General features: G+C 37.9%; 1 pseudogene; it reads left to right on the top strand.

Annotated features, from left to right (window-relative positions):
• The first annotated feature begins 2,057 nt into the window (after positions 1-2,057).
• Positions 2,058-7,380, top strand: LOC122351711 (annotated as a pseudogene).
• Positions 7,381-10,428: the final 3,048 nt, after the last annotated feature.

The following is a 10,428-nucleotide window of genomic DNA, read 5'->3' as shown; positions in this document are numbered from 1 at the left end:
ATAACATTTCAACCAACAGCAGCTGCCTCTGCATTTGGGAGCTCAGTCACTTAATAAGAGGCAGCTGCCATTCATTTGTCTTCATTGTCGGTTGACTCATATTTTGCGTCTGAGCAGGCTACTGTGAAGAAACAATTTATGTTGCGAGGACGACTGAGATTTATTTCTGTGTCAGCTGAATGCTTTTAAAGTCGGCTTCGTAAAGTAAATAACGACTGTGCTCGACGTGGCTGCTCACTACTAAGCATTCCGCTCGGAAGCGAAATTTCGAAAGCATCTCAAGCCTTCAGAGGCGATCACTGTGCGACGAAGAAAAAGGATCAGCAGTGTTATGTGAACTAAGAAAGGAGGAAGAGCGCAGCATTCTGGTAATCAGATTTGGTGATTTTATGAAGTTTAATCTGGGTGTCATTGATTACGTGACTTTGTACCAGACGCTTCCCTGTTTCATCAGGCATGCTGTTAACGGTGTGCGGTTGCTTCTTGATCTTGACACTATTTCCCGATTAAGTTACTGTAACACAAACGTATTGCTTTGGCAATTTCTTGCATTACTACCGAAATTCTGAAGGCTCAATATGTTAATGACTAATAAGAACACACTGTAAATCAAAACATCAGCAAAAACAACAAAAGTCTTTGAACTACAACAGAATTGATGTCTTTCGAAGCAAGTAAACCAATAATAATGGAGAAAAAGTAGTTATCATTCACAAGGATTATGAACTGAACGTAAGTTTTTATTTTTAATTGTAACTTTCAAATTCCTCTGATGACTACATTGACGTCTAATAGATACAATTTCTTTTTCATCGCTTAAAATACTGTTTAACTGGTAATGATGACTTTCTGAGAATGGCGAATTGCGATATACCAGCAACGAAATAACTATGTACACTGTAATTACAACATTATTTACAAATTTATTTTTTTAATCACGCGAAAACACGAAGTCCTTTTGAACCTCATCAACTGTTTTATGTTAAAAACAGTTCTTCAAAAATGTGGCTTTTATTTTATGTTCGCGCAGATAAAATTGTGGAAGAGCAAAATGAGTACCGTCGTGAATACTCGCAACTAAATTTCTTGTTTCTTCATTCATCTTTGAGCTTGCAATTTGGCTATTTTGATGATCTGAGAACTTTCTGTTCATATGGGCTGTGATATAACTGCCATTCAGGCTAGTATTGAAATTGATAAAATGGTGCATGTAGCATCGATAGTTAACCTTTATTTTATGAGCTACTAAATATGTTTTATGCAGCAATTTGACAATTTTGCCAAGTAAACATAATCAGCATCTGTACTGTCAAAAGTATAGACTATCCCAATCACTTACCTAAACTTAACCTACTCAAGCTGTGACACCTTACAATGATGAGAAGTATTAACAGTGTGAGACACAACCTGATCATAAACCTAAAGCGACATTTTCCTGAAAGAGTATCGCTCAAAGCTTTGAGGCCAATTGAACAATTGTTCATTTTCGTGTTGAAGTGACTATTCTGCAAATGTGATAGGCTTTTGCAGTCACCTGGCAGTGCAGCCTCTAAATATCTGTGCCTGTCTCATCTTCACGGCTCGCACTATTAGTGATCCCCTTTACTCTCGATTGCGATTCGTTTAATCACTGTAGCTGAAAGAGTGAAGGAAGTTGAGTATTATTCTCTTCTGTCTGCCAACTCAGCACTCCTGTCACTCAGAGATATCTCTTTCTGACAGTGGCAGTATGACATGGCTACTAATTAAGTTGACTTTAATGTTTTGACACAACGAACTGTAAAAAATGATAATGATCACAAAATGGAGAATAATGATGGGTATCTTTATTCAGTGGAAGCTCTAATGTCAGAAGTACATATGTATCACACTTGCATGGCTTATGTAGAACGTCTTTCATTCATGCTATCTTCTACACTGTTGCTTTAGATGTATATGGTCAAAAAATGGGGTTCAGTTACGCACTGAAGGCAGTTGAAGTGGTGAGTGTTTAGCGATTTTTGACGACGTCTTTCGGCTCAGTGAAGACAAACTCAGAACACACTTTCAGGTGTAAAATGGACAGTGCATCTATGGCGCTCGGCCATTCTGCTCGAGGCTCTGAACCAGACAGTGCTCTGGGCTTTGCACAATTTCAGGCAATGCCGGCTTATATGCTCCATGTGCCCTCCCCCTTTCAGAGATGGTAATGGCTGTGAATTTCCCATGTTCACTCCCTCTGTGTGCTGCTGAAGCTTATAACTGCTCACTTTCTCGTTTAAATACACAGTGAACACAACCCCAGACTATTATAAATACTGATCTTTTTATACAATGCTCACATTAACATAAGCCTGAGCTAACAGCATGTCAAATGCTTTGTTATTGCAATAAATTGCTGGCTTTGCTAATCGGACACCATTGCTTTATGACCTAGTATATTCATCCAGTACTGGTCTATGATTTAAATATGAAGTAATTGCATGCGCTATGTATATGCTGTGTGCCGCAACCGCGGAAAAGAAGGCTGCAAGTTTCTAAATCCGGAAAGATTTGTGTTCAACCGCTCACTGCCCTGCTGTCTGTCGGGGATACACACGCACTAAACGCACTATCGTCGAATGTTTGGACACACTGCAATGCATTCTGCCGACTATAATATTTTGACACGCTATGTAATATTGAAAATCACAACCATGAAGTAACTGAAACTGAAAGAATGGTTTCTGTATTGACAAGAGTATTATTCACTCAAGCCTTCAAAGCATTTCAAGTATCACAAGAAAATTATAAATTCAGTGGCGTGGATCGAGCCTGTATATATGTTTGCATGCTGTTTGTCTTTTGCGTTGATTTAGTTTCAGGAAACATTTAATCGCTACTCGAAATCAAAATGCAAATCAACTATCAACTTTATAACAGTAATCACGGCCACTGTAGAAGCAACTTTTCATAATATTGCAAGCATTGTGACCTTGCGACCTGCGCACAGACTTTCATCTGCTGCCAGCTTCTGTTTATGTCTCATTCTCTTCCACTCTTCCAGGCGGGTAATGCTGGCTGTTATCCTACGGACCTGAACCCCAGAGGTATGCCAGGCTCTTTTCTCCTCTCCCTGTCTGATAGTGCTCACCAATTCACTTGCTTCATTCACACTGCTACAATCAGCAAACTCCAAAATACTCCAATCTGATCTGTTCCTTTCTGGCTCCCCGCCCGGGGTACGGGACATATCAGGTTGATTGGCACAAAAGTAACTAATCTGCGATTGTTACCTTTGCGGTTACATTTGTGTCGTCTGCTGAAACTCTCGTTTGAATGCTGGCAGTTTTTTTTTCTTTTTAAGACATGTTAGAACAGCTTCACTAATTATATTAGGTCAGCATCTGGCTTGTAAGTGAGCATGTCACACACTCATTCACTGTGTAGGTCTTTCGCCTGGAGTGGGAAATGAGGTTTTCAACTATATCTGATGGCAAAACAAGGTAAAAAAAAGTAACAGATTTTCGGATCTCCAGTGTCCTTCTTTCAATCTTGTTGTACGATGTGTGAGTGTTTCCTGCATTGTGTGGAAATAAAGTCTTTCACCCATGTTTACAGTCCAAATTGAACATGCTAAAACAGTATACCACAAAATAATAGCAAAAAGTGCAGTTACATTGGGCTGCAGTGTGATCATTTAGACTGATTCACCAACAAATGACTCTAATAGAAGTGGTTCATTATGAAGTGAATCAAAACAAATAACCTGAATTACAGACAAATGACATTGAGCTGGTCTTATTTTATATGGAAGTGTATATACAAATATAAAAATATATAGGCAATATCTATATGTATATGTAAATCTGATTTTTTAAAACCAGTCCTGCTATTATGTTTTGGTTAAAACAAACATATCCTTCTACAAAGTAATTTGGTTATGTCCTGTTGTTCATTTCCCATTCGGCCATAAGGCATATCATTTTGAACATTCTTGAGTTAGATAAGAGGTTTGCAATGTATACTGTTGGAATTTTAACACCACACCCAGAAATTCATCATTAGGCCCTTAGAGAGTCCAGATAAGAAGTGCATCATTTAAGCTCTCACTTGTGGTTGGTCACGATCAGAACCCCATATCCTGTGGGCAAAAAGATTGTTTAGTCAACACTTCCTTAAGACTGTTTTACTTACGAAACCATGTTTCTGATGAGTCTTTGTCTTCACTAGAGTGGAGTATTTGTGGGAGTTGTCGTCCTTGGTAGTGTGCTCTTCCTGTTGTTGGTTAGGATCTGCTGGTGTGGTGTTGCCCTCACTCCTGTTGTTATGTACACTGCTGCTGCTGTCCTGATACATGTTGCTGTCAAAACACTGTGAGTACATAAACACATACATCCACACATTGCCTGTATTCTGGCTTTGTATTCTAAGTCATTTTCCTTCAAAGTATATGAAGCAGGGAAGATGGCAAAATATTAAACTCCTCAGATTGCCATGTATCAACCTTACTACGTTCCTGGTGTTCCTGTGGTTCCAGTGGTCCCTCCAGCTGCATCATCCATCATTGAACCCAAGTTGACTGTAGTGGCTCCTTGATAGAAAACAATATAGCTGGAGGTAAGTAACAATGTAAGAGCACATAAAAATGAAATGCTACGATATTTTAATGCACCTTTGCTTGTTCTTTGAAGTCTGTCTACTGAGTCTGCATTTGCATAGCATCCATCTTAACTCAAAGCAAACTCAACTAACATCAAATTCAGCTGCATTGTAATCTCAGGCTGTCGGAAGTAATATGTTTTAAATTGTGGTCAGAGGACGGGAGAGTGTTTGTTGTTTTTAGTATGTGATTTATTAGCAAGGGGAATAGAATGTCAGCTGAAGTTTTAAAGATAGTAGTTGTGTTGGTTTCTGATATTTGTATCAACAAATTGCAAGTGTATTTTCTGATATGTTCCTTAAACAGGAAATATTCAAATATTCCTGTTTATTCATAAGGAAATAAATGAACAGGTTTTTTTTTTTTTTGCTAAATTAAGCTATTAGACCCTCTGGTCTTTAAATGTCTATTTGTTGTATACAATTTAAAAACTTAAGTTGCTGTTTTGACATTTAAGGTTGTTTTTAACAAAGCTGTTTATTGGCTAAATTATTTTATTCATATTTGATTAATTTTCTGTATTCTTATTTATCTAAGTAGCACTCCATAGTTATGTTGACTAATCTGGATTGCAGGTGGTATGTGTAGATAAGACAGGGTTTTGTGTTATGGCAGGCTAAGTTTAGTAGAATTTCTCCCAGAATGCAAAAACTGCCTAAATCAGTGCATGTTCATGCTTCTGTAAGGAAATTAACTAAAGTACTGTGTGGCGATTACATGCATGTGTATTAACCGTAATTGATGTGCTATGTGTGTGGTACAGTAACATGGACACAATAAAACACACAGGTCATGTGTGTATGCCCTGATCTTGCGCAGTGGCTGCTCGTCTCCAGGCCAGTCAGGGTCAGGACGACGCTACTAGAAGGTTGTAATACTGCGTTAGAGAGGACCTGGCGCAGTTCCACCCTACCAGAGGGGGCAGTCATCCATGTAAGCCTGGTATGCAGTCAGCATGTTCTGTACACCGGATTTGTCTGTGTATAAAAAAAGAAGGCAAGCTGAGTTGGTGACAGGCTAGCAATGGTCAGACTGACCTCCTGATGGCATGCCTAATTCATTTCATTTCATCATCAGTACCAGCGGTGTCCTATCAGAGGGCAATGATTATTTCCAATCAAGCACTTTTCAGATATTTCATTCTCAAATAATAAATCTACGGTGCATCATTTCCCTCATGTCGTTTCCCAAACCTGTGTTTTCTGTGGAGCACAAAGATGGTATCTGGAAGAATGTTTTTGTCCATAAATTGATTGAAAGTCACATTGATGACAGATTTTTATCTTTAGATAAATTATCCCTTTAAAATACATCTGTAATTGTGCATGTCAGACTATTCATAATATTCTAACAAACTTCAGAATTTCTCACAAGAGACCATTTTTGCTGCATAATTCTGACAATGACAACTGATTTGTTACACTGCAATAACAATCAAATCCAGCCTATAATGATGTCATTGTGTTTGCTGGCAGCTGGCAGCCTATCAGAACTGAGCTCTCTGCATGATGGTGACATAGACTTCAGGCAGACCTATCGGCGGAGTCAGAGGAAGGCACTACCCCCATCAGTGACCACATGGATGAGCGCTTTATATCCGAACTGCATCAATGGTCCCGCACCAGGCCGCCCCTCACATTATCAGGAGCAATCACTCTCTGGATGAGCATGACAACAGAGTACAATTCAGGTAATGCGTGTACGATGTGATCATTGCAGGACAGGGCGGAGACAAGAAGCGTTTCGTTTATTGGGTTAAAAAACATTTGCTACATTTTTATTATAATAAAACCATTTTAAACTTTTAAAGTGTTTTGAGTATTTTCAGCATGTTTTTTTGTTTTTAGTTGTTTTGTTGTATTTGCAGTATGTTTATGTATTTGGTTGTATTTGCAAGTATTTGAAGCTCATGTGTGCGTCAAGCGGATGAAAAGTTTATTTCGCTGGTTTTGCATGTGTCGTCTTGAATCACTGAACACTGTTCCTCTCTGCATAAACATATATAACAAAAAACAGTTATTTTAAAAGTGCGTGTATATATGCATGTTTTATCAAAGTATATTTGTGCGCACTAATAATATCACGACTGTTTGTGCAGATGGAACTGTCGCTCTGAGCACCTGCCTGCTTAAAAGCCTTTGATGCTAGGGGCGCACAGGATCGCTAGATGAGCTGGAAAGAGTTTGCAATGTCATCGGCCCACACCTCGTGCGTCGGAGGGGTGACTTCGCGATCCTCAGCGAGACTTTGAAATGGAGTCGAGGTCGCGGGACCATCCATGTTTTACGAGGCGGACCACACGGTATTCTCGAGGTGATGATGACCATGGCGACTGGCGGCGTCGAGGCTACTTCACCTTCCGCCAAAGGCGCCTTTGCCCGACAGTGAGCGTTACCTCGCTGCGCCAGAGGTCTTCTGACGATACATACCTGAACACACTGCTGGAGGCGCAGGCTAGGGGCCACGAGAGGCGAGGTGGGAGGGGTTGATGATGACAGTGACACACCCTCCAAGCGGCAGTTCCAGAAAGAGCAGTGACTGTTTACAACAGCAGGTCACCTAACAACCGTCGAGAGAGGATGATCCTTTACCTCCGTACTCTGAGAGAGAGGCGGTTTAGAACTGAAGAAACATGTAGGAGAGAACGGTACAGGACTGTTGATCACTGCCATGCGGCCTTTCCCCGACCTGCGTGCGTCACAGGCTCATCCCATACTTTACAGGAGCACAGGAGGACAAGGACAAATCCAGGCTGGTGAGTGCCTATAATCATCTGCCCGGGTTTCTGTACATTGGAAGGTGGACCAATTACCCTAACCTAAAAGAAAAAGACAGTTGAGATTCCATTGATATGAAATGTCTCAAAATGATAAAGAGCTGTAATAAGTGTTTTGTCCTTGAAATCAGAGCTGCATGTCAAAAAAAACCCCCAGCTCACCTATGTATTATACATTCATATTTATATAGTAATCAAGTACCTGTGGCCTTTTTTGGGTTAATAAGGTTAAATGCAGTTTTCCACATCTCAGTCAAATTATATTCTGTGATAGATGTGGCATAACAGATTCAAATTAATTTTAAAATAATTTTTTTATTATCTTTAGTATTATTTAGGAGACTCCTAGACTGACTGATTCTTCCTTATTATTAAAATGATGACGTTTATTTTGAACTTACCTGTTTTTAAATGTTTTCATATGTTAGATGAGCTTTCCTTCTCAGTCTTACCAGTTCAAATGTTTGGTGTCAGTACAATAAAAAATATTAAGCAAATTTACATTACAGTTGCTAAAGATTTCTATTTTCAAATAAATGCTGTTCTTTCTAACTCTCAATTTTTCAAAGCAAAAAATGATTAATAAATATTAATCAAAACTAAACTATCAACACTATAGACTTGAGTAATAGTTCCTTGAATTAATCTTTACTATCACTGTAATTAAATGCATTTTAAAATATAGAAAAAAAAAAATTATTTCCCAATATTACCTGTTTTACTGTGTTTTTGCCTTCATAAATAAAATGCAGTCTTGAGTTAACATAACAACTGACTCCAAACTTTTAAACGGCAGAGTGTATATAATTATATATATATATATATATATATATATATATATATATATATATATATATATATATATATATATATATAATAAAACCAAGAAAGTTTTGACATTTTCTCTCAAAATTATAATTTACATCTCACATTGTGTCAGTTTTTAACTCTATATTTTATTTTACACTTCTTACATGTTGTTTGATTTCCAAGAGGACTTTTGAATTGTTTTTAACTGTACATTATGTTTTGTTTTTTTGTATGCTGAAATGTAAATCATATTCTTTACAGAATGTATGTAAATGCAAAGTCACTTGATTTCTCAGGCAGGTTTTATGTGTTTTTGTTCTGTTTTTCTGATTGTATGATAAAAGGAATCCTAACTCTAATGGGCTAACAGTGCAGCATTAAACTGGCACACTAACAAGCATCATCTGCAAGCGCATTAAATGCTAATGGGTGTCTAATGTGTGGCTCTTGGTGTTTTTAACAGACCACTCATCTAAGCAGAGACTCACTAATTGTGTGGCGTCATCAGACTGACTGACATCACACTAGTAACATCATCCAGCTGAAGAGAAATACCCCCCAGACACTGTCAGAAGAGACACTTTTTGCAGGATTAAACAGACATGAAGAGCTTGGAACTTTTGCTGGTCAAAGGGCAAGAACGCGGTGTGTTTGTTTTGTTTTTATTTTCTGTATTGATAATATCAAAAAAAAAAAAGAAGTTCTTAGTATTAGTCCTCTACCACGCTGCACTAAAAATAAGGACTTAGAAAGGACTTTAAATGATATTCAAGTGCTTTAAACATTCCTTGATGTGTGTACATCTTCAGTACTGTAATGGGGCGCTGTCTCTGATATTTCAATGTGCCTTTGCCTTTGTTTGCACTGTACTGTACATTTGTATCAGTGTTAATCAGTTGGCTCTCAGTGAAGCATGAACAACTGTGCTTTGATAATGTGCCATTTATTTGCATTTCACGGTTTTAAAATAATGACTTTGATGCTGAACACTTGCTGTCTGTTTTGCCTTTTCTTTCCACGACAACCTTAGTATTTTTATGATATAAAGAAAAGCAAATAGGCTACAGTAAGACTTTTTTGTTTATTTGTTACTTATGCAAATTTTTGCCGCGCAGAAACTGGACAGGATACAGAAAAGAAGCGATGATTCTTTCAGGATGAGATTACAATACCAGGAAACGATCGATGCACGAGACCTCACAGGTGTTAAACTCTGTGTTTAGATCTCTGCATCTGTCGCTTTTTCATGTATTATGCCCAAGTTTATATTTTAAATGTATTATTTGCGACTAATAAAACATACTTTCCGCCAACAGGATGTTTACACATTCTGTATACTAAAAGCAAGCAAAAGAAATCATAGCTTCGCCACATCAATGTATGTGTGATGGAAGTTTGCAATAGTTTGAAAATACACAATAAAATAGTTAATATAGAAAAAATAGAATATTAATTTACTCACCGTTTTGGGGAAAATAGCATGGTTGTGAGAAAAAGCCACAGTTTTCATTTTCGTTTTGCAGTCTTGTTTAATAGTTTTCACATCTAGTCAGGTTTGTCTGTTGATCAGTTTTAGGTGGGTTTTTAGCATTTTTTTATGTCAGACGTTCATTTATGAAAAATAAATAAAATAAAATAAAGAAAAACCCCGTTGAGAATGCTTATACACATTAAGCCTGCAGAGGTACGCCCCTGGTGAGTAAATGTTAAAAAACTACAAATATATTTCACCAGCAAATAAAGCCCTCTGGTGGTTAAATAGCCCTCTGTGCAAAATATATTTCTTTTTTTTTGTCGAAGGAAGTAAACAACACCAATGATCCATTCACTTTGGGCGATGATACATATCTACAACTTAACAAAAACATTGGAAATAATTTAATTTTAAACAATAATCAATGAAAAACGTAAAAAATCAAGTAAGCGTGACCTCATTCTGGTATTTGTTGTTACCTGTTGGTGGAGGTGGAGTCTGTGGCGTCATCGAGGAATGGGGAGGAATCAGACTTCCAAGAGCAAAAGGTGTGTTTACACTGACTCGAGAGAGAAGTAGGTAAATAGAAAATATCTGGATATATGTGTGCGTCGCCTGTTTCACGACGACATGATGGCCAGCATACATCGTCTGTATTCGCTTGAGTCGCAAATATAAGATTTGTTTCTAGTGTTTGGGAAAAATACAGTAACGTTTAAGTAAAAAAAACTTCCGTGTAACCGAAAC

Source organism: Puntigrus tetrazona, chromosome 9, assembly GCF_018831695.1.
Source record: "Puntigrus tetrazona isolate hp1 chromosome 9, ASM1883169v1, whole genome shotgun sequence".
NCBI lineage: Eukaryota > Metazoa > Chordata > Actinopteri > Cypriniformes > Cyprinidae > Puntigrus > Puntigrus tetrazona.
The sequence above is the reverse complement of the archived record's forward strand: the minus strand, read 5'-3'. Positions and strand labels throughout refer to the sequence as shown.